Source organism: Vitis riparia, chromosome 17, assembly GCF_004353265.1.
Source record: "Vitis riparia cultivar Riparia Gloire de Montpellier isolate 1030 chromosome 17, EGFV_Vit.rip_1.0, whole genome shotgun sequence".
NCBI classification, from domain to species: Eukaryota; Viridiplantae; Streptophyta; class Magnoliopsida; order Vitales; family Vitaceae; genus Vitis; species Vitis riparia.
The window spans coordinates 18,073,254-18,099,361 of NC_048447.1; the positions used below are offsets into that span (position 1 = coordinate 18,073,254).

Here is a 26,108-nt window from a genome sequence, read left to right on the forward strand (position 1 = left end):
ATATAAGAAGACAATCACTTTAATTGAAAATCAATCATATATATATATATATATATTTCTCATCCTAAATTAGATATCACTATAAATAAATATATTGTAAAAGATAATTTGAACTATGCTTTTTACAAAGCCTTATTAAATTCATTCACACTCTAAATCAAAGGCACAAAGATTACTTTTTGAAAAATACTCTAATTGAGAAAGAATCAAGTTAAAATATCACATGAAGGAAAAATACTTATTCGTATTCATCATTACTATGTTTATAGGCTGTAATATAATAATAAAATATAAAATTTAGAATTTGTATATGGTATTAAAAATGATATGATACAACTATTTATTGTAGTAAAAACTATTATGTAGAAAAATAACCAAAGCTACAAAAATTAGAGGAAAAAAAAAGTCCCACATTGGAAAGCATAAAGCACTTTAGTTGGTTTATATACTAAACCACCTCCCTTGGTCTCATGGGCTCATGGAGAGGTGTGGGGGGCCGTAGGCCCACTTCAATGGAATTCGGTTGCTTCAAGTCGAAAACCCTTAACACGCCACTTGTGCCCGCACACCGGGGGCCTACACCAAATGACAACCATTTTCAAACCCTAAAATGTTGTTTTGTATGAATTTGAGAAAACTTCAAGTCTCATTGGAGATATGTACTGACCCAGAAGAAGGAAATTTTGTATTTTAAACATATTTTCAAGTGCAAAATTATAGAAAAATATCATAAATTTTATGATGTATATATTATTTTTTTAAAAGAAATAATTTTAATATGTGAATGATGACTTGTTTTATATTTCTTATTAATATTTCTTTCTCAAATATTCATTTGATACTTTTTTTTATAGATATTTTTATAAAATTCATCCAGAGATATTTTAATCCTAGTAACAGAAATAGATAAATTTATTAAAAAAAAAAAAAAGGAAATTAAACATAGGATAACTAATAAATTCAAGTGTTATGGTGAATGGGCGAAATTGTTTAGCTAAGGGTTAAGAGTTGTCTTATGGTGGTTGGAGTTGTGTATGAGAATTTTTAGATCCAAAAATAAAAAATAGCACGAGCACAATTCTTGTGATGATAACTGTTACATGTTTTATCTTTCCCTACTTTATTATATTTTAACTATATTGAAGCAGGGATTTTTATGGAACATTATTTTGTAGTTTATTTGAAAGTTTTTTTTTTTTTTTAGATTATGAATTATGTATTTAACCTTTTATTTCAAAATTGTCTGTTATGATCTCGTGTAAAAAAAAAAATGGTAATCTAAGTTTTAATTAAAAATGTAATTTGTAAATTTTATGAGTTTACATAAAAAACAAAAAAAAAAATTAAAATCATTTTGAAAAATAGGAAAGAACTTCAATGTTGAAAAGTTGGGAATTTTGGAAGATATTACAATGATAAGCAATAGAACAGTCATACAACATTTCTATTTTTAACTTTGAGCCAATAAAACTATTTTTATATTAGAATTTTATGGTTTTTTCCACTGCCTTAAATATATTTAAGACAACATTTTTCATTCTTTACCATGAAAACAGTCCAAACTTTTACTTGCATGTACATATTTATAAAAATAAAAAATAAAAAATGTGTTATAATTCTAAAACGTGTGACTACTTATCATAAAATTCTCACATCCATACATGGTTGATATAATTGTAAGAGACTTATTAACAGTTTTTTTTTTTTTTTAAATTATATTCAATCTTTTATTTAATATAAATTTTCTTGAAAAAAGAATTAACTCTTGTAGTTACATTGATTTATTATACTCATAGGAAATGTTATTATTTATATTAAATTATCAAGTATCAATTTTCTTTTCCTTTTTTCTTTTTTTCTTTTTGTAAAAACAAAACGTAAAGACACTGTCATATTGCCATTATTTTCTACGTTAAACTTTGTTTCAAATTGGAAATAGGTTTCAAGGGAAGGCTACAACTTATTTATAATTTTGGAAGTTGTCTTAAACAAGGTTTTTAATAAGTTTCATATACTAAAAATGAAAATGATAATCCTAAATGAATAGAAAAAGAAATTCCTGTTTGTGAATTTCATTTGATGAAAATTTCAACTTATAATAAAATATCTATTCACTAACCAAAATGAATAAGGATATTTTTTCCAAATATATCTTCACAGTCTAATATCATTGAAATAAAAATCTACATAAATCCAGTCCCTAAAAGGTAATAAGACACAACCAACATGAAAGTCAATAAAAAAAGTCATATGTTTGAAATATATGATATAAACTAATATAATTTAATATAAACTTTTGAATGATACAATATAATATTTATTATGTGCAAATAAAGAAATAAAAATAAATTATTAATTAGTTACTAATATTTAATTTATTATTCAATGCTGGTTACACATATTATTTTATAAAATAATTTAAAATGTTATTAGAAAATGATAAAATGCCTTTATCTATATGTTTACAATTATTTCAACAATTCCTTTTGAAATGATACAATGATTTATTTAATTAAAAGTTAATTTTCACATCAAAATAAAAAAATTGGCTAACACTTCGCTAATTTAATTTAGCATACCTTCAAACGATAGTTTACTATATATTTAAATTGAATTTTGCCAAAGAGTATATCAAATCAACCTTTAATTTTATTTTTTAAATAGAGAAATTGTGATTGAAAAATTTCTTGGTTCCAGAACTAGACTCAAAAGGATTGTACCTCCCAATCAAGATAGCAAGGAGGGAAGTTAGACGTCTCTAAATCAAAGCACCAACCCCCTTCTCTAAAGCTCTTATTAAGATTGAGCTTACTAGCATATAATCTAAAACTTACTGCACCTCAATTATATTGCTTGTGTGACTGAACAATAAGCAAGCTTTAAACAACATTTTCCCTCTTGCTTCGCAATGTAGTTAGTTTGATTATCAAAGAAACATGATAGTGCTCAACTACAAAAAAACTTTTAAGGATCATGCTTAAAGAATAAACATCCTATGATATAATATCATCATGTTGACAATTAAATCATCTACCTTAAAGCCGTCAAAAATTTATAATAAGAGAATAAAAAATAATTATTTTGAAATTTTATGGTTTCTTCCACTATCTCAAATGTATTTAATATTAGTTTTTCATTGATTAGTACCCACAAAATCCAATCTTTTATTTACAAACACACATATATAAAAATTATAAATAAGAAATAGAAGTGAAAAATATGTAATGATATACCATTTATTTTTACTTACACATTTATAAGAAATATGAATAAAAAATATGTGATAATATATGACTAATCATTAGCATAAATGTCTCACCTCACTCATAATTGATATGATTCTAAAAATGAATATTAACTAGCAATAAGATATTTATTTACCTCCAACATAATTGATATGATTCTAAAAGAGAATATTAACCATCAACCCCATTTTTTTTGGTGGGGGGGGGGGGCGAGAATGATCAAATTCTTGAACAATTGATGGGTGTCTCTAATCCACACTTATTATTATTATTATTATTAGAGTTATTAAAAATGTATTTAATATTATTTTGCTATGTTGATTCTAAAAAAAAATACTGACAAAATTAATGCAAATGATTTACTTATTTGAATAATAAAAAATTATAAAAAAAATGCTAAAGAAGAGAGAAAAAACATTCAAAAAAATAGATAAAGAAACTTCCCTAATAGTTTAATTTCCTTCTATCAACTTTTTTACGCATAATTAATTAAGAGGAGAAAATTAATAAATTTAATATTTGAAAACTTTTCTAAGAAAAATAAGAATTCTTAAAACATGGAGAAACCAGAAGGAAAAAAATTGTTTTTTAACTCTCAAATATTACTTTCAACATCTAAAACCGCTTGCAACAGAATTTTAGCTCACGTCTATAAGCTTACACTTGTCACAATCACCCCATTCAATTACTTCATGATCGCAGAATCTAACTGAACTTCAAATCAGATGATCAGGTTGGACCCATTCTTCCAAGAACAAACAGGCATATTAATCTCATCAGATGACAACCATTTTCAAACCCTAAAATGCTGTTTTGTCTGAATCAGAGAGAACTTCAAGTCTCATTGTAGATATGTACTGACCCAGAAGAAGAAGAAGAAGGAAGAGGAAAAGGTTTATTTGACTAGTGATCAGAATATATGGATTCAGAAGAAGAAATACTGAGTCTATGTGTTTCGGATTCTGATGTTGATTATAAGGATTTGTGGAGGGTAGAGATTGGTGAAGAGGTGAAGAAGCAACTGGCGTTAGCTGGACCTCTAACAATTGTTGGTGTTTTGCGATACTTTACACAGGCTGTGTCTTTGATGTTTGTGGGTCATCTTGGAGAATTACCTCTCGCAAGTGCTTCCATGGCTGCTTCCTTTGCTTCCGTCACTGGTTTCAGCCTTTTGGTATTCTGTTTTTTTTTTTCTTTTGAGGCTTTTATCTCAATATAATTTATTACAAGACTTGTTCATTTCTCGTAAGTTTTGATTATGTTGGCTAGATTGGAATGGGAAGCGCATTGGACACCTTGTGTGGTCAGGCCTATGGAGCAAAACATTATCACATGCTTGGCATTCATATGCAGAGAGCCATGTCTGTTCTTTTACTTGTAAGTGTTCCTCTGGCTTTCATCTGGGCCAAAACTGAGCACATTCTTATGAACCTTGGCCAAGATCCATATATTTCAAGGGGAGCTGGGCGGTATGTTTGGTTCATGATGCCTACACTATTTTCCTGTGGAATTCTACAATGCCTTGTTAGATTTTTGCAAACTCAGAAGATTGTATTTCCAGTGATGCTAATCTCAGCAATTACTACTTTATTTCACTTCCCCACTTGCTGGATCCTGGTTTTCAAGACTAGCTTCGGCAGTGCAGGTGCTGCCTTGGCCTGTTCAATCTCTTCTTGGATCAACGTGTTCCTGTTAGTACTTTATGTCAAGTTCTCACCTGCCTGCAAGCAAACTTGGACTGGCGTTTCTGAAATGAATATTCAAGATGTCCTTAGCTTTCTAAGATTAGCCGTTCCTTCAGCATCTATGGTCTGGTATGTTGCAGGTTTCTAGCTAGTCTGTATTTCCCATATACTGAGACATATCTAGCTCCTTTTGTCTATTTGGCAAGATGATTGTTCTCTCTAATTTGCCTTGAAACAGTTTAGAGTTCTGGTCATTTCAAGTGTTGATTCTCATTGCTGGTATTCTTCCTAATCCTCAGCTGGAAACATCAGTATTGTCAATCATGTTAGTGTCGTTCTCGTCTTTAATGGTTTTAGACCTTACAATATGTTTCCCCAAAACTCAATATTATAAGATTAATAACTTCAAAATCCAGTCCCTAGCTCAACTAAATTTTTATACATACAATTCCATACTTACACTTCACTTTGAGTAATTTTTGTTCATGTCTTCAGCCTCACTACATGTGCAATGTTGTTCAATATATACTTGGGAATAGGCAGCGCTGGGAGGTCAGTCAAATTGGAATTTATCATGGTTTGATCTTTCATTTTTTACATAGTACACAATCTCAAGTATTGTAAATAACAGTATAAGGATTTCAAATGAATTGGGCGCTGGGCGACCACAAAAAGCATACTTGGCAGTACATGCTGTGCTAATCCTGGCCAATGTGTTCGGAATGCTGCTTGGGTCGATCATGTTTTTGTTGCGTCGTACTTGGGGCTACTTGTTTAGCAATAAAGAGGAAGTAGTGAAATATTTGCCTCCATGATGCCTTTGCTAGCTACTTCAGCCTTATTGGATGCAATCCAGTGTGCACTTTCAGGTTCTAGTCCTTACCAATCTAACCATTTGTGCTATTGAGTCGAGTTGATAGTGAATGCAACAAATCGATCTCAAAATTCAGGTATTGTTAGAGGATGTGGGTGGCAGAAGATTGGAGCCATTGTCAATCTGGGAGCTTATTACCTTGTTGGTATCCCTTGTGCTCTTCTTTTTACATTTGACTTTGGCCTTGGAGGGAAGGTACGTACTATATATACACTTAGTTCTTTGCTCCTTTTTCTTTTGTTTTAAACTGTCATCTATGTGCTTGTATCTTCTGTTCTAGCTACAATTTCTTCCTCATTTTCAATTCCCGCAAGCAGGGGCTTTGGATGGGGATTCTATGCGCGCTCTTTCTGCAAATGTTGTGTCTTCTTGTTGTGACTTTACAAACTAATTGGGAGCAACAGGTAATTGAATTGATTTTTCATTTTGGTTAAGACCACATTTCTTCTTCTTCTTCTTCTTCTTCTTGTGTTGTTGGTCATATTAATTGAAGTTTTCCATTATTTTAAACTTCTTGTTAGGCAAAGAAGGCTGAAGCTGAGGTCTGCAGGTCAAGGTATATGGATTATGTTCTAAGATAGGCCTGATTAGAGCTACTTCTTCCATGTAACAGTGCTTACAAATGATTTAATTTGTAGAAGACTGAGACAATATGTAGTTGTAAGGGTGGAAAATGATTTATGTTTTACTCATACCTAATGTTTCCTGAAGTATATCCTATAATAATATTCATTCTTATGCAGTTAGGAAATCAGTCACAGGATTTCAATCTCTGGACATCATCCTTGTACATCAGACATGTTTGTGATTTTATGTCAAGAAAACATCCCACTCTTTTAACACATATTTCAACATTTACGACCACCCTAACCCTAATTAAGTGCCTTAATAACCATCATGACTAGTGGGTATAATGAGGAAACTTCAATGCTGCATCCTCAAAATGGTTGTTCTTTCTGCATAATTGTCCTTCCCTTCCCTCTCTCATATGATGACTTCTCCATTATATGGTGAAAACACTCTCTTAGGCCAACACTGACACTAAGAGACGAAAGCTAGGAGAGCGAATGGGATTAGATACCCTAATAGTCCTATCCGTAAACGATGCATACTAGGCGCCATAGATATCGACCTAACAATATTGTAACTAATGTGTTAAGTATTTCGCTTGAGAAGTACATTTGCAAGAATGAAACTCAAAGGAATTAACAGGAGTCTGCACAAGCGATGGAGGATGTGATTTAATTTGATGCAAAGCGAAGAATTAGGGATTGACATAAGTCTCTTCCTAGTGTTCAAATAGTCTTTTTTAATGATATAATATGTATATTGAATCAAAATTCTATGGATTTAAACTTCTAATTAGAAAATTAGTAATTTAATGTAGTATCAAAAGTTGATTTAACGGGAGTTCTCAATTGTCTCTCCACGCGCGGACATGGCATGCAGTTTTGGATGGCACTAGAGATGATGTGGGTTGAGGGTGTGAGAGGAGACTTGTCACGCCCCAAGACCCACTCCAAGAGTGTGACGGTCATTTCACACCTCAAACTCGAAGGCTTAAAGTGTAACCTGACCCAAACAATTATCTTGTAACTGGAAATTACCAATTACCAAATATCTGTTCAGAGTAGCGGAATAAAATTCTAAAATTTTCAAAACTTAACTTTAAAACTAAGCATTCATCAACCAAAATCCATTATCCAAATAGATTACAAACTCAAACAATTCAAGTGCTAACAAAATTTTCATAATCTCCAAATCTCAACTTCAAACTATCATAAAAAAAATAAAAATTTAAAGTTCAAATCTAAATAGCTTTCAAAAACCAAATAATCCAAATGAACGTAAACTTATAAGTTAACAATGTCCAAAATAGCATCCTAAGCAAAATCCTAATGATGACCATTCCTCGACCTAGCCATCACTCCTTACCCAAACTAAGGGTACCTGAAAAGTAATCAACAAAGAGGAATGAACTCAAAGCCCAATAAGGAACATTAATACAGTTCATGGATCAAATATTTCAAGTTCACTTGCAAAATATGAGATATTATAACTAATTATTTTCATAAACCTTTAAATTAGTTTTGTCAATACATTCAAAACTTTTAACTGTACACTTTCAATTCTGATTTAAACATTTTCATATCAAATTCAGTCAAAACATTCAAATCATTTATTTACTTTGATCATCAAACATCAAATGGTGTCCAGTTATGTGAGACTTTTCAAATAGGTGACTAGCCTCAAATTGTTCCTTTAAAGTGAACAGAATCAAACACTATTAGTACTAGTAACCTTTAACCAAACCCTTAGAGACTAAGGCCCAAATCAATTACATTTTCTACCAAAAAATGTAAATGTCAACTATTATATCCAGTTGACAAAGGTCAAACAAATTAGAGTCAGACATTTATTTCAATTATTCCAATTTGCAAAACATAATATCTTCACATTTCTCTGTTGTAAACAAAATGTAAAGTTCTAACATACTTTTCATACAAAACATATTTGATTGATGCATAAAATGAATAATAACTCAAAACGTTTCCAAATGATGTATATAAAAATTTGTTTCAAAAAAATAAAATTAAAATAACTACATTAATTTCCTTTACCTTAAAAGCACTATATTTTATTATTTATTAATTATTTTTTTTTTCAAAAATTTATCCTCAATAATTTGTTTCTAATTCTTAACTAAATTGAATTTCTTAGAAATATTTATTTGAAATAATTTATCTCATCACTTTATACAAGAATTTATTTATTAATCCAACTCATCATTACATAGGTTTCCTAGACCCATCCCATATTCTACATGTAATTTAACTTTTCAAAGTACACACACCAATTTTGTTATTTGACTTTCCAAATCACACACACTAAACGACACCATCTTTAGAATTTCTTCGTTTTTTTATATACCCAATCACGTCTCTCAAGTCCTCCCTTAAAGGCTTCTTCCACGTTTTTTTTTTTTTTTTAAAAAAAAAAAAACAAACCCTAATCTAGATTGGGGTTTCTTCAAAAATTACCTAAAGTTTTCACAAAAAGTGACGGATCTAATAAAATAAAATTGAAGAATTAGAAGAAAAAAAAATCTTACCTATAGAAATTTGCTCTTCAAACCCTGAATTCCGACTTCAACCTTATGTTCTCTAGAATTCTGTGAACAAGAACGCTATTTAGAAAAAAACAAGAAGAATAATAATTTTTAATTTATACCTAGGGTATTTATTCGAAAATTTATATTTTTACCCCTCTTTCATTTTATTAAATTATTTAATTATTATTATTTTTTTCTTGAAACTGGTCTGTTTTAAAATGCTGCAAATTAGTAGGGGCTCTGGTCGGGTATCATATACTCATAGTCCAAATGTTCTCTTTTCTCACCATCACCCTAAGCACTAAGTGGGAGCAGGAGATAAACCAGTCTTTCCCTACTTTCGCTTTGTTCTTTTTTTTTTTTCTCTTTCTGCACTTCATTGAAATTTTCTCTCATCTTTTCTAGGCAAAGAAGGCAACAGAAAGAGTGTATGACCCTATAATCCAGTGGAGAAGTCATTAAGCTGAAATATAGATTACAGGAAAGTAACTTTCCCATTAATTTGGAGGCTTGCAAAAGACTAGGCGTACTGCTAATGCAAACATCATTGTGCTTCTTGTTGGGAGCTGGGTTAACTCCCAATGTTTTGACGGACTTAGTTATTTAGTTTGAATTTCCCCCTTACTTTGTATACAGGGAAGTCTCGGATTCTCGTGAATTTATAATTAATCTTTGTTATTTTTTATTAAGCTCTACTTTTGTAAGGATTCTAAATATTCATTTTTGATCATTAATTTCATTCATGGCTCTTAAAGTTTTAACATCTTTTCTTTTCTAATTGATCTTTTTCATTTTTAATTTTTGTTGTTATTATTATTATAACCTATAAGAATTATATTAATACTAATACATATAAATATTTTTATATAATATTAAAAATATAAATAATAAGGTCAATAATAATCATAAAAATAATAGATAATATTAATAGAATGATATTGACAATAACATGAATAATTCAAAATATTAATATCATAAAAAATAATATTAATAATTAATAATAGTAATGTGTAAAAAAGTATAAAAGAAAAACGGGGAATAAGAGGAAAATACAAAATATACATATATATAATTGAAATCTAAATGTTCAACCTTCAAATCATTACTCAAAGAGGTAGGAATATACCTTATCAATTCCAAGTTTCCAACCTTATATATAATTGAAATTCTAAAATGTTCAACCTTTCAAATCATTACTCAAGAGGGTAGGAATATACCTTATCAATTCCAAGTTTCCAACCTTATATTATATAATTGAAATTCTAAATGTTCAACCTTTCAAATCATTACTCAAAGAGGGTAGGAATTATAACTTAGTGAACCTTATCAATTCCAAGTTTCCAACCTTTCCTACGTCGTAATCTTCCCAAATAATAATAGCTTTAATGACTTTTGTGATTTGATGTGAGCTTACATTTTCAAACCTATCATCTTAAGTTGAATTTCCTCTGGCCTTTCACAGATTCAGAAAAAGGTGGCCACGATGTGATACACAAAATAAATCATTCGATCCCAAAAGGCTTATCTTCTTTCTTCTTTGGTAGTAGACAAAAACTCCATCCCTCACCTATAAGGGACTTTTGACATTGACAAGAGTACGGTAAATTAAAGAGAGCGGATTATGTAGGTATTAGAAATCTTCTTTCAAAAGACGATTTTCATCCAAAACAAATAAATAAATAAAAACCTCAAAAATCGTTCCCAAAAAAAAAAAAAAATCCCTTAAAAAAAAAATCCCAAATGGAAATCGTCTCTTAAAAAAAAAAAAAAAATTATTTAAGTAAAAATCGTCTTTTCAAGAGACGATTTACATCCAAATTTCAATTTAATATCTTTAATTATATCTGTTTTATAAAATAAATAAATAATATAATTTAATATAAAAATATATTTGAATCTATTTCAAAATTAAAAAATTAATTATACTCATACAATTATTATAAATATATATTAAAAATTAATTAATTTAATTTACTAAAATTAATTAATTTAATTTACTAATTTTAATATAATATAAATAATATTTATTTATTGTTTTTTTCTTTCACTTGCAATTAAAAAAAAACTATTATCAATTTATATGAAAAATGAGTTTAAAAAAATTATTAATTTATTAAATAATATTTACAAAATAAATAATTTTGTTTTGTTTTAATTTTTAAATTAATTATATTATATAATTTTAAGATTAAAAATATTAATCTTTTAAGTTAAAATGTCATGTGTTTCCATATCTATTATAACCTATTATACTTCATCACACCAATTTGAAGAAGACCGTTTGCTACCCTCACACCAATTTGAAGAAGACCGTTTGCGACCCTCTCATACCTAACACCAATTTGAAAAAGACCGTTTGCTATCCTCACACTAATTTGAAGAAGGACCGTTTGCTACCCTTTTATACCTAAGACCAATTTGAAGAAGACCATTTGCTACCCTCACACCAATTTGAAGAAGACCGTTTGCTACCCTCTCATACCTAATACAAATTTGAAGAAGAAAGTTTGTTATCCTCTCATAGCTAGCCCATAGGTATAAGTATAAGAGAATCTTACCTATTGCATGTGTTGTCATTTTCACCCATTTAATACTCCAATTTACTCCACCAATTTTACCGTTATACTCCACCAATTCCATTTGAAACTCAAATTTTAACCATTTATCCTACACACTACACTCATCTTACCTTTTCCAACTTCTCATACCCTATAAATTTTCACCTTCAAACTTCTTCTTTCTAATTTTTATCTTCAAACTTCTTCACTCTCATTTTCCTATCTTCCCCACCTGAAAGTCAATTTTTCACTTATCAGTTTTTCACATTCCATCTTTGGTAGACTTTGAGCATATCTCATCTCTTTTCTTCGACACTCACTACTAATATTTTTGCTTTATTTTTATTTCAAGTTATTTTATAATATATAGTTTTTATTATTATATAAGTTTTTAAATTTATTTGGATTATATAATATTTGTTTGAATAATATTTATTGGAAATTATTATTTAAATAAATTAAATCATTCAAAAAAAATAAAAGATATATTATTTTATTCGTAGGTAATATTTTTGCCTTTATTTTATATTTATTGTATAATGCATGATAGATATTTATTGTTACATGTATTTTTTAAAATTTATTTGATTTATGGTAATTTTGTTAGAATACTATTTGTTGTAAATTATTATTATATAAAGATAAATGAATTAAATCATTCAAAAAATAAAAATGATATTACTTTATTTAATTAATATAAAATAATAGGATTATTGTTATGTTATCAATCAAATAATACGTTTTATAAAATATTAAATTTTAAATTTAAAAATAAAATAAAATATTAGTAAAATGAGAATGAAAAATAATAATAATAGAATAATTATATTTCTATATATTTTGCATAATATATGATTGAAAAAAATATTAAAATTTAAAAATAGAAATACAACATTATCCAAAATTATGAATTTATCCTATATATTTTTTAAAATTAATATTAGTGTTAAATAATTGAAAAAATTGTTGTAAAACAATGAGATGTAAAAATAAAATATAAATAAAACTAAAATGTTATTTGATTTATTTAAAGTAATTGTGTATAATATAAAATAGTAATCGTGGGTATTAAAGGTATATAATATATATTTAAATATTAAATTCATATATAATATATTTTAAATATTAAATATTATATAAATTTAAATGGATAAATGAAAAGAAATATATAATTGTAAAATGTTAGAATATATAATAAATAAATAATTTAGTAATGGTTGTTAGTGTTAAATTATTATTTTTTTACATATAATATTATTTAAAAAATATTAAAATATAAGAAATATAAGTAGAAAATTATCTGAAATTATGAATTTATCTTCTATATTTTATAAAAATTAATATTAGTCTTAAATTATTGCAAAAAAATCTTGTAAAATATTGAGAGCTAAAAATAAAAAATAAATAAAAGTATAAATAAACTAAAATATTATTTGATTTATTTAAATGGATATTTTAATGTATATAATATATATAAAAGTAATTGTGTATAATATAAAATAGTAAGGTGTATATAATATTATATTTAAATATTAAAATATTATATACATTTAAATATCCATTTTAAAAAAGCAAGAAATATATAATTGTAAAATGTTAGAATATTAAAATATTAAAAAAATTTAAATGATGCAGGAAATACATTCTCATAGATCTTGGACTTGTAGATCGTTCTATTTTGTATAACCAAGAAGTACATCGATCTTCGCTTATATAGGAAGGAAATGATCCCAGTGAGCTCCATTGTCGACGTCGTGAAACTAGTTTTTATCGTAATAGTGTTTTGGATGCACATATCATTCCATATTTGCAACAATCTGGATTCTGTGGTGTTGCCCGATTAGGTATCATTTCCATTGGATTGTCACCTCATTACAACATTCATATAGAGATGGCGCCTTGAGACCTACACTTTCCATGTACCTCAAGGAGAGTGTACCATCACACTTCAAGATGATGTTAGCATTATTTTAGGTTTATCGATTGATGGTGTTGCAGTTAGCGGTAGTACGTGGTTGGATTGGAGAGAGGTGTGTGATACATTGTTAGTAGTAGTGTCTGGAGATAAAAGATATATCTGGACAAAGACTTCGTTTGACTTGGTTGACAGAACATTTTCCTTCATTGCCACCTTGACGTTGATGTGGAGTCCGTGAGATGCTATGTCAGAGGCATTCATCTTACAGTTGATTGGAGGTTTCTTTTTGCAGATAAATCGAACAATATGGTACACTTAATGTTTTACCACTACTTGAGGATCTTAAAGTTACTGGTACTTATAGTTGGGGTAGTGCTTGCCTAGTTGGCTATATCGAGAGATGTGTTGAGCATCCCATATTGATGCACATGATGTATCGGGTCCTCTCTTTTTGTTACAGTTATGGATAAGGGATAGATTTTCCCTTCATAGCACCTATGCGCTTACATTCGGCCCCACATGATGGAGTACTGCCACAACGCACCTTTAGGCATGCGTATGTATTCAACCTTAGCTATAGCATATGTAAACACATATATGCATAAATAAACAATTACTAAAACTTTTATATATATTCTTTTTGTAGTTGGAGAGATAAATTTTGGTACTACTTCGATGTCTATGCATGTTTACCTCAGTATAGATATCTACTTGAACAACTTATGCCAGAGTAGGTGAGAAATTCATTATTTTGAATAATTTTTTTATACGATTTATTAATCAATAATTATTAAATAATGTAAGTCATATTTCAAATTTAATTGCAGATTATATGGGAGCCATATACTGATAATGTCATCTCTAGACTCCCAGATTATTGTACTATTGTCTCTGACTTGTGGTTGACATTTTCACCACTTATCTGTTTCCCCATAGTGGAGTGGCATAGACCTGATCGTGTTTTGAGCAGTTTGGGTTACTATAGCATATTCCTGAGCAATGCGATACAGAATTGGGATTACATAGATATGATTTGAGGGGTTGACATGATTTGGATTGGATGAGTATTCATCACCACTATATTCAAAGGTGGGAGGCTAGGTACGATCATCTTGCTAGAGCTGAGGCAGCATAATACTTCTTACGGGTACAACCACCCATATATGGTGTGGGTATCGTTCTATCACTCGCCTTTTCCTGACTCCACATGGATCTTCATGGGAGATAGTGGTAATTACAATGTCTTTTTAATTTATTATTATATTTTTCTTCTAATTAGAAAAACATCTAACTTTTCATTCTTAATTCTCACAGAATCGCAGTTTGCAACAGATACATCTATGGACTGCTCCAGATACACCGAATATAGGTCATCATGATGAAATTCATCAATTATGTGCAACCACTTTAGAGGCTATACACGAGATTGGTTGGTTGCTTATTCCCCCTAATGTCGTTGATACAGAGAGACAATCATTGGATGGGGAGATAGTGATAAGAGATGGTGGGGTACGAACTAGAGGTGGTGGGATACGAACTAGAGGTGGTGGAGTGCGGACTAGAGGTGGTAGGGTGCGGACCACAGGTAGTGGGGTCCAGACTAGAGGTGGTGGGCTACGGACTAGACATTCAGATATACATCGAGGTCGATAGGTTGCTTATTCCCCCTAATGTTGTTGATACAGAGAGACAATCATCGGATGAGGAGGTAGGGATGAGAGATGGTGGGGTACGGACTAGAGGTGGAGGTGTACGAACACGTGAGGCCATATTTATGATGATCCACACTTCCCTATCAATGATGCATCTATATATTTTCCATCATCAGCTCTACAACATTCTTCCTTCAATTTTTCTACACCACTTGACCAATCACTGCCTTATTCATCAGTTTCATCCATTGCTAAGGGGGTGATACAGGAAGATGTTGGGACATCATTCATGCAAGAGCTATTGCATTCTTCTACTTTTGGGTCTTCTTTTCATATACCTATGTCGTCTAGTATCGATGTGTCATTTACTCCACCTACAGCACCACTCATTACTTTGTCACTACAATCATTAGGACATCCATTTAGAGATGATGTGGCGACACAGATGCAATACTCTCCCACACCACTTGTTGAACAATAGGGAGAGGCTCAGGTTCAAGATCAAGGATTGGACGAGGAAGAGGTTAAGGCCGAGGAAATGGAGCAACAACATTCGATGGTCCCTCATATCAATCCGAGTTGGAATTATTTTTCCTACTACTGTATTTAAGAATTATTTTTAATTTACCGTACTCTTGTCAAAAGTCCCACCAATAAGTTAGGTTCACTTTTGATATCTATATAGGTTCATTTATATTAATTTCTACACTAATTACCAAAATATTTCCTTTTTAATTGATGGGTATTTTAGTCAGTAAGAAAAGATAACTGGTTATATATGAAGAAGCATTACCTGAGCATGCATGATCTCTGTGTGAAGGCGAAGATGGATAGAGAGGATGAGAAGCCAACTCTGAGGACTCCACTGATCCAATTATGTGGACAAGATGGCGGAGGAATAAGCATGGAGAAGGTTCTTCAGAGGGAGAAGGTAGTAGTAGAAGTGAAGAAGCAGTTGTGGTTGGCAGGACCTTTGATATCCGTCAGCCTATTGCAGCAGTGTTTGGAGGTGAATCACTGATGTTTGTGGTCATCTGGATGAGTTGTCTCTCTCGGCTGCTTCCATGGCTACTCCTTTGCATCTGTCACTGGGTTCAGCTTGTTGGTCAGTTGCCTTTCATTTCTCCTTCCTTCTTGTTTTAGTTCTGGGGATGGTTAATTGTCAAAAAATTGTTTTTCGTCTTTGGTTTTGCTTGCATGTATAGATGGGGATGGCAAGTGCATTGGATACCTTATGTGGGCAGTCCTATGGAGCAAAGCAATTCATATGCTCAGTATACACATGCAGAGGCCATGCTTATCTTCTAATTGTTAGCATACCTCTTGCTACCATTTGGGCATATACAGGAACCATTCTAATGGCCGTGGGCCAAGATCCTGAGATATCACAAGAAGCCGAACTTTATGCCCGTTTCATGATCCCGAGCCTCTTTGCCTATGGCCTCCTTCAGTGCCTTGTCAGATTCTTGCAAACCCAAAACATAGTCTTCCCAATGATGCTGAGCTCTGGAATCACAACCTTACTGCATGTTCTTGGTGTGCTGGTTTCTGGTTTTCAAATCTGGCCTCGGAAGTAAAGGGGCTGCTTTGGCAAATAGCATCTCCTGTTGGATAATGTTTTATTGCTGGCACTATATGTTAAATTCTCTTCTTCTTGCTCGAAACTGGAACGGGATTTTCAAAGGAGCCCTGCATAATATCCCTAGTTTTCTTAGACTTGCTATTCCTTCTGCTGTTATGGTCTGGTAAATTTCCATTTCTTATGCTTTCAAGAGGATAACAAAAACATCTGGAAAATTCATTTTATCTTCCTCTACTATGAAACAGTCTCATTATCGTGATTTGTATTCAATGTGTCTAAAGATTTTAATGCAGTTTATTTCCATAAAATTGAACAGCTTGGAGATGTGGTCATTTGAGCTGATGGTTCTTCTATCTGTCTCCTTCCTAATCCAAAGTTACACTTCAGTGCTTTCGATCTGTGAGTGTTCAATCCCAACATTATCTGTCTTCATTTCTTAGGATTTTCTTGATTTCCATTGAGTTTTATTGATTTCTTATGTACAACCCCACATTATAGTCTGATCTTAGTGAACACATTTGTTTCCAGCCTTATACTGCTGCAACAGTTTGGATGATCCCCTTTGGACTCAGTGGAGCTGTGAGGTAAGTCGGTCTAAATTGAACATGTATTCAACATTGAACTTTTTATCATTAACGGCTAGGACTTGATTCAGAGCCAAAATTCCCATACTTGGGTTTACAAGAAAGTCAACTAATTAATTGTAGGATATCAGTTCTGATTTCAACCACAAGTGAACTTGATTTTTAATGGAAACTCAAAACCATGCCTCCCACAACTTTGATTTGATGCATGTATTCTTCATTTCTCTGTACAGCACAAGGGTCTCAAATGAACTTGGGGCAGGGCATCCACAAGCTGCACGTTTAGCAGTATTTGTCGTCTTAGTCATGGCCATAGCTGAAGGCACTCTCATTGGACTACTTCTGATATTGATAAGGAACATCTGGGGCTATGCCTACAGCAATGAAATAGAAGTGGTCAAATATGTAGCAGCCATGATGCCAATTCTTGCATTATCCAACTTCCTAGATGGAATGCAGTGTGTTCTTTCAGGTTTTCTTGACTTTCATCTACTACTAATATAATTATCATCCATTTCTTTAAGGCTCCAGACCATAAGAAAATAGACAAACCACAAGAAAACAGACAAACCACCACCTTTTATTTGATAATGTTTGTGCTCATTACTCAATATTTGAAGTAATGTCAACATTTACCACTAAACAAAACACATTTTTGTTGTCACAAAAAACACAATCACTTTGCACTTAGAATATAATCTCCATCAACTGAATGGAATATTGAAGATGATCTTCTGCAGAACTTGAATGTAGACTGTAGCGGCTAATTTTATTGTTCATGAACATTTAGGCACTGCTAGAGGATGCGGTTGGCAGAAGATTGGTGCCTTTGTCAATCTAGGATCATATTATCTTGTGGGAATTCCATGTGCTATTTTATTAGCTTTTGTCTTCCACATTGAAGGAAGGGTAAGAGTTCACCATTCTCCCTTTTACTAGAATACGTTTTTTGTCGTCTCCAATTAACTTGAAGCAAGTGATTTCATGTAATCTTGTCTGTTAAAATGTTTGGATTAGGGCCTCTGGTTGGGGATTATATGTGCGCTCATAGTTCAAGTGTTGTCCCTTCTTATCATAACCCTACGCACTAACTGGGAGGATGAAGTAAAGCATTCTTGCCTTCTTTTCATTTTCAGTGCTTGAATCTCCTTTTTTTTTCTCCTCCAATTGAAGTCTTCTCTCTTTTTTGTATAGGCAAAGAAGGCTACAGATAGAGTCTATGACGCTATAATCCCTGTTGAGACAGTGCATTGAGCTGAAATATACATTAAATTCAATAATTCTCTTTCTATGCATATTAAGAATCTATGAATTCTGTTTATAAGAATATGAATTCAAAGTCAGAGTCTAAATTTAGGGCTATTTGTAGGTGGGGTACATGCAATTTGTAATTTTATGTTACATATCAATTTGATACGAATTTCATGGAAAATTCATGTGAGATAAAATATAATCTCCATGAAAACTCTTTCAAAATGCAAATTATTATCCATAAGAAGTAAAGTCAGTATAATGAAATTCCAATTTAAGAACTCAAAATTGAATATGGTACAAAAAATTCAAGATAATTATTACATTGAAGGAAAAAAAATGTAGTAGTACATGAAAATTTATTGCTTTATAATTAATTAGAAGTATTGTTAATCATGCATTTTAATCAAATCTTTAATTTTTGGTGGTGTTCAATGAACATGGTACCAAAAAAACTTGTTAGAGTCAACAAAAGTGAGTTTTTTACATCAATAAAACATGCATGCGTGATCATATAGATTCCTTCTTATCATAAAAGGTCTCACATGCAAAACATTTTTATTAAAATCACTCTTTTAATGTCACAATTCAACTACTTATATTGCAATATTAGAGTTCTCATTTTATGGTCAGCTATAGTATAAGACTAAATTGAAATATTGGAGGAAATTGAACAACAAAATGTAGGTTACAAGTATTATCAAATAGTAATGCATATCTGAACTTTGTTCTTTTATGCTATTATTACTTTGATGTATAAGTTTCTTCATTCCTCTCCCTTGTTGAAAAGGATTTTTCTTTAGGTAAACTATGTAAAGGTTCATTACTTATAAAATATAGAATATTTAAGAACTTTTAAAAAGTAATCCAATGAACATGTATACAAATAGTAACTCCTTTTATTCCTTTATCCTTCATAAAAAAAAAAACCCCTTGAAATAACAAGTTAAAAGATGTCAATTACTTTTAAGGTTGACATGTAACTAATCAACTTGCCACATTATTTTTCTTTTTTCTTCATTTTATCTAGAAAATAATTAATATTTTTTAAATTTTCGTTTTTTTCACTCTTGCAACTTTCCATAGTTATCGATTTTAATTATTTAGAGACACTTTAAATATATAACAATCATAATCATAATAATAATAACAATGATAGTATATTATAAATAACGAATGAGAAAAAATTAATGTACAAAGAGGTTTAGAATATAAGATTTTATATATCATATTAAATAAAATATTAATTTATTTGATATATCTTATTATAGATTAAATAAAAATACTTTTATCATATTATTTTATTGTTTCTATTTTTAAAAAATTTTAAATTTTCATGTGAAATTGAAAATCAATTATCATGTTTTTTAACTTTTTGCTTACAATTCTTACTTGAATGTGGTTTTAACTTTTTTTTTGTAGTTAAAATGTTTAATATTTTTATTTTAAAAGAAAAAATAAAAAGCTTGGTTGTGGTTCAAACATTTTGCTTTATTAAAATTCTAAAATTTTTATTTATATAAAATAAAAATAAAATATATTTTTCACAAAAATATATTTAATCATTTATGTTAAATTTCTTTAAATTTATTAAAATTTAAAAAAAATTATGATGAAGTTGCGCACTAATAAAATAACTTCGAAAAAGAAAATACCACTCTTTTATAATTAATAATAAAAGAAAAAATAATTCTACAATATATTAAAAGTACCGTGTGTTAAAAGTAACATATTTTACTGTTATTTTTTATTTTAATTAAAAAAGTGATGTTTTTTTTTTCATAGAAGAGAATAATTTTCATAAAAGAATGATACTTTTTTTATGGTTATGTTGATCAATGCGCAATATCACTATACAAAAATTTAATTTTTAATAAAATTAAGAAAATTATATAACCAATTAAATACATTTTTTTATGAAAATATAATAAAAATTAATAAAACAAATGTTAGAATCACAACCAAATTTCATATTATTTAATTAAAAATATTAAACATTAGAAAAATTTATGTTCTAAATCTTTAAATTTGTTTATCATGTATTTATTTGTATATTAATTTATTATCATTAATTATTTATTATATATTATTATTTTATGTTTAAAATGTCCATAAATAATTAAAATTAATAAATATAAAAAGATGAAATATTATAAAAAAAAAATTGAAATTGAAAAGAATTCATCAAGCTAACATATTTTAAAAAACAAAAGCAAAAGAAGATAGAGATATTATGAAGGAGGAGAAAAAAAAAAGCATACCTTATGGTGATTGTCATGTGTCCAAGTTATGTTTTTAAAAAATAATAATAGTAATGATAATCATTTGTCTTGTCAAAATAATTTTCTTTTTTTAAATGACAAACAAAAAAAGTGATAGTTGGTGGGAGGTAAGAGAAGAGGAGTTTGAGGGTAAGTTTAGAATGTTGATTAATTTGATTGTTTAAGAGTATTAAGGATTATTTTTCCCAAAATACATATTCTTTGAAATGAAAAGTCAAGTTCTAAAAAAAATTAAGTTTTTTGTTTTAAATGATGCATGATTACATTATTCTCATTTTTCTTTTATGCTATTATTACTTTGATGTAAAAGTTTTTTCATTATCTCCCCTCTATAAAAAGGAAAAGGCAAGTTAATTAATGAAAATAGTATGAGGATTAAGAAAATGTTATCATAAAGTATCTACCATGTAATATTGCAAAAATATCTATCTTGATTGGATCCTAAAATTTTGTTTTTTTTTTTTCATATTTCAAATATTGTTCTCATTTTTGTTTTTGAGATTGTGTTTGCTATATAAGAGTAAGAATGAGACCAGTATCAATGTGTATTGTATGAGTAAGAATAATAAATAAATAATTAAAAAAATTATTTTTCATATTTTCACATACCCAACCATTATTTTTATTTTTGTTTTAGAGTTCTTATGTAGGAATGAGAATGACAATAGAAGTAAATTAGAACGTAGGATCAATAAAAATCCAACAAAATAGTTTTTTATTTTTATTAAAATGAATTTTAATTTCTATTTTAATTTTATTTTTAGGGGTGAAAAGGGATTTTTTTTTTTTTTTTCTTTTTAAGCATCCAACTCTATCTGATGAGAAGGATTTAGATAAAAATAAATGGTTTAAGACCGATTTAAATTTTAAATTAAAAAAAAAAAAAAAAAAAAAGCAAGCAAGCAAGTTTGTGACACTTGGGATATTGCTTTGTCACAATTTTTAATATAATTAAATTTTTTAAAAACAAAAAATTAAACGAGTAGGAGTTTAAAAAAAATAAATTATTTAATTAATTAAACAAGACCCATCCCTTGTCTTCAAGTAATGCAAACACAATAATAAATGAGAATTTCTATGAATTCTCTCTTCTTATTCCTTATTTCAATGTGCGGAAAATGTCTTCATAGTTTTTAATCCAATTTAAGCATTTAACCTTGATGAGAAGGTTTGGAGTAAGCTCCCAAAATGATCTCTTCATATGGCAACCCTATCTTTCACGTTATTTTTAATACGCAAATTTTAATGAACTGATAAGGATTAACAAGAAAAAAAAAATGCCAAGCACTCCGCAAATCTTATATTTTTATTATAAGAAGCTCATAATTGGGAAGCTCAGTTTACTCTTGGTAATACATGATACCTTGGATGGTTGCAGGTTAGAGGTTTTCTCTTTCCTTCTTAATACTTCATTTGGTAATACGTGATTCCGTGAAGGAATAGAGTTGTAATTCCTTCGGCTGTTGTGGTCTTAGTCCCCATTTATTAGTACTTCATTTGGTTGTCAAGAAGACAACAAAAGGGAAGTGAAAAGAATGCCAGAGTTTTACAACTGCCTTACATTCCTAACAAGTCAGAAATTCTGAATTTGCTTTTTATTTTATCGTTTCTTTTCCTACTATTGAAATGTGTATTGTTGAACAGTATGGAGTGGTGGTCATTAGAGATGATGCTCCTCCTATCTGGTCTCCTTCCTAATCCAAATTTGGAGACTGCAGTGCTTTCAATCACGTGAGCTCTGAATCAGTATGTCATTCATCTTCCTTTCCAAGATTTTCTTGATTTCCATGGAGTTTTAATAATTTCTCTAATACAAATCCATTGTCTAGCCTCGATACAGCTGGAACAGTTTGGATGATCCCCTGTGGACTCGGTGAAGCCAGGAGATACTCAGTCGTTCTAAACTGAACATTTGACATTATTGGAAGCTCATCTCTAACAGCTAGGACTTCCATCCCATGTGGATTAGATGTTCAAATGTAAATTCAAAACAAGCCTTCAACATTGAATATGTACTTTTAAACCGATTCTTTCTCTCTGTATAGCACTCATGTTTCAAATGAACTCGAGGCAGGGCATCTACAAGCTGCATGTTTAGCAGTACTCGTCATACTGCTCCTGGCATTAATTTCTTCGATATTAAAAGAAACCCATATCATATTTTTCCCTATCATAAGTGTTGTCCGCAGCAGCTAATTTATTTGTTCATCATGCATTAACATTTAGGCACTGGTAGAGGACGTGGTTGGCAGAACATCGGTGCCTTTATCAATCTAGGATCGTATTATCTTGTGGGAATTCCTTCTGCTATTTTATTAGCTTTCGTCTTCCACAATGGAGACAAGGTAAAAGTTCACCACTCATCTCCATTTTTAACTAGCTTCATGCTTTTTGTCAAGCAACAGATTTTTCATGAAACCGGTCTGCTAAGAATGCTTCGAATTAATAGGGGCTCTGGTGGGCTATCATATGTGCACTCATAGTCTAAATGCTCTCTCTTCTCACCATCACCCTGAGAACTAACTGGGAGCTGGAAGTAAAGCAGTCTTCCCTACTTTGGTCTTCATTTTTTTGCTCTCTTTACGCACTTCATTGAAATTCTATCCCTTACTTTTTCTAGGCAAAGAAGGCAACAAAAAGTGTTACGGCCAACTTTCAATCATATAAATATTGTCCATTTTGGATCTAAAAGGGTCTCACAACTTTAAAATGTCAATTTCCAACCTTGATGTAAGGGTTTGTTTGGCCCACAAAGGGTATTTGTCTATTTGGTCTCGTAATCCCATGAAATATAACAAAAATGTTAAATCAGTATGAGAGTGTTTGTGATATTTTATATCAGATAAGGGAGAAAATTATCAAGTCTATATATGTATAGGTTCCTTTTAACTTGTAGAAGCGTTTTAAAGACATGAGAATCCCTTTGAGCAAATAATATCTACATGATTAGATATGGATCATTAAAGAGTGTTGTCAAAAGTGTATAACTCCATAATCCTTGAAGGCTTGCAGAAGACTAAGTTTACTATTAATCCTTCGCAAACATCATTGTGCTCATTGTTGGGAGCCAGGTTTAACTCTCAATGTTTTGACGTACTTAGAGTGCATTTGACAATTATTATAGAAAGTGTTTTTGGGTTTTATAATACTTGAATGATGAAAATTTTCAATTGTTATAAAGTTTAGAAACACTTCTTAAAATCAATATCAAACACACTCTTAGTTATTTAGTTTGGATTTCCCCTCTACTTTGTGTCTCATATTCTTGTGAATTTATAATTAATCTTTCATATTTTTTTTATTTGGATATACTTTTGTAAGAATTTCTAAATATTCTTTTTGAAAATTTTCTAATATTAGATATTTTATAAATATTTATCCAATTAATGTTTTATATGAGATATTTGAAAAGTATAAAAAGAGATTTTGTAATAGAGAGAGGTCCTTTTTATATGTAAATGCAGCTTGATATTTGAGGGTTTTAGAATTGTAATATTTTTATAATAATAGTGAAAGTTCGTGGATTTTTGTAGATTTTAAGTGAAATCAAGTAAATCCTTTTTAAATCGTAAATTTTCTAGTATTTGTGCAAAATCATATTTGGAACATTTGGACTTTGAAATAAAATTATGAAAATTGATGACACGTTATAGATGCATGAAGCTACTTAAAAGAGGGAATAAGTAATTTATATTTATTTACATCAAACTCAAGTTTATTGGTTATTATTAAGACCATACTTTGTTCAATTTTTATCATAAAAATGTCGATTTTATTCCTCTCAAAATCAAGTTTTTGGTTATCATTTAACTCCACAAGGTTGAAAAATTATCTTTAGACAATAAAAATATTAGAAAATCAAAGGGGACTTGATTCATGTTCAAATCATTTCTAAAAGTTTTTGTAGGTTTAAAATCATAGATTTAATCAATAAGATATTAAATACATTAAATATGAAAAAAGTGTAAAGATTCAATTAATCCAAAGCAACTTTCTCCCAAGGACTTATACCAATCAAATCTATATTTTTCTTCCATGTTTTCATGTCATACAGGTTGAGTTCACTTAGAATACCATGTAGATGGAATAATGAAACATGGTATTTTAAATTTTTTTAATAAATTATTCATTTACTAGCCAATTATATTAAATAAGTTTTTATTTTTAAAAAAATAGATATAAAAGTAAAAAAAGGAAAAAAAAAAAAAAAAAGGTCAACTAAAAGGCAAACAAACAGTCAAAATTTACTCTGAATATGGCTATTTATAGAGATAGGTGGGGTGCATGCAATTTGTACTTTTATAATTTAATAGGAATTTGATAGGAATTTCATGAAAAACTCATGCCAGATAAAAAGATAATCTTCATGAAAACTTTTTAAAATGCAAATTATTATTGATAAGAACTACAGTCAATATAATGAGATTCCAATTCAAGTACTCAAAATTGAATATGGTACCAAAGAATAAAGATGATTATTAGGTTGAAGGAAAAAAAAAATTGGTAATACAAGAAAATTAATCTCTTTTATAATTAATTAGAAGTATTGTCTATCATGTTCAAAATTGAACATGGTACCAAAATAACTTTGTTGAGTCAGTATAAATTTATGATAATGATTTTACACAAATAAAACATGCATGATCATGTAGATTTGTTCTTATCATAAAAAGTCTCACATGCAACACATTTTTATTAAAAATCATCATTTTTGTATGAGAATTCAATTACTTATATTTTAATATTAGTGTTTTTCATTTTATGATCAACTATAATAACCAAAAAAAAAAATTGTGTGCAAATTATGAAACTAAATTGAGATATTGGAGAAAATTAAAGAATAAAATGTGGGTCATAGGCAGGGATGAAAAAATTGTGAAATGTTGTGTTTATTTCCTCAAGATTTGGGCTCCTAGTATAGAAGCATTTTTCGAAATTGTTGACAACATTTTGATATTTATAGGTTTTTTTTCAGATTTATAAAGTTTGGTTAGATCAAACCATCATTCCTTTTATATGTTAAAAATGTTAGTAAAAGTAATTAATTAATTAATTAATTAATATTTTTCTAAACTTTTATATAAACTAATATAAATGTATGTAAATTTTATTGAGAATTATGCTGATGGAGATCAGTGGAAATGAAATTTGAAAGACCGATCATTTTGTGATCTTATAATTTTATAAGTTAATTTATAGTATCCAATAAATTTGATTTTCATTCACAATTACAAAATACAAGTCATGATGAATAAGGTTAATTTATCAAGCGAGAATTCAAATAGAAACCCATTTATTAATTCTGTCATTAATATAACTTAGTATATGAAGACATATTTTATAGTTTGCCTTTTAAGTTTTGCTT

General features: G+C 29.4%; 2 pseudogenes; both read left to right on the top strand.

The window, feature by feature from the left end:
• The first annotated feature begins 4,031 nt into the window (after window positions 1-4,031).
• On the top strand, window positions 4,032-6,503 carry LOC117905104 (annotated as a pseudogene).
• Window positions 6,504-15,933: 9,430 nt separating this feature from the next.
• Window positions 15,934-18,581, top strand: LOC117904868 (annotated as a pseudogene).
• The last annotated feature ends 7,527 nt before the right edge of the window (window positions 18,582-26,108 follow it).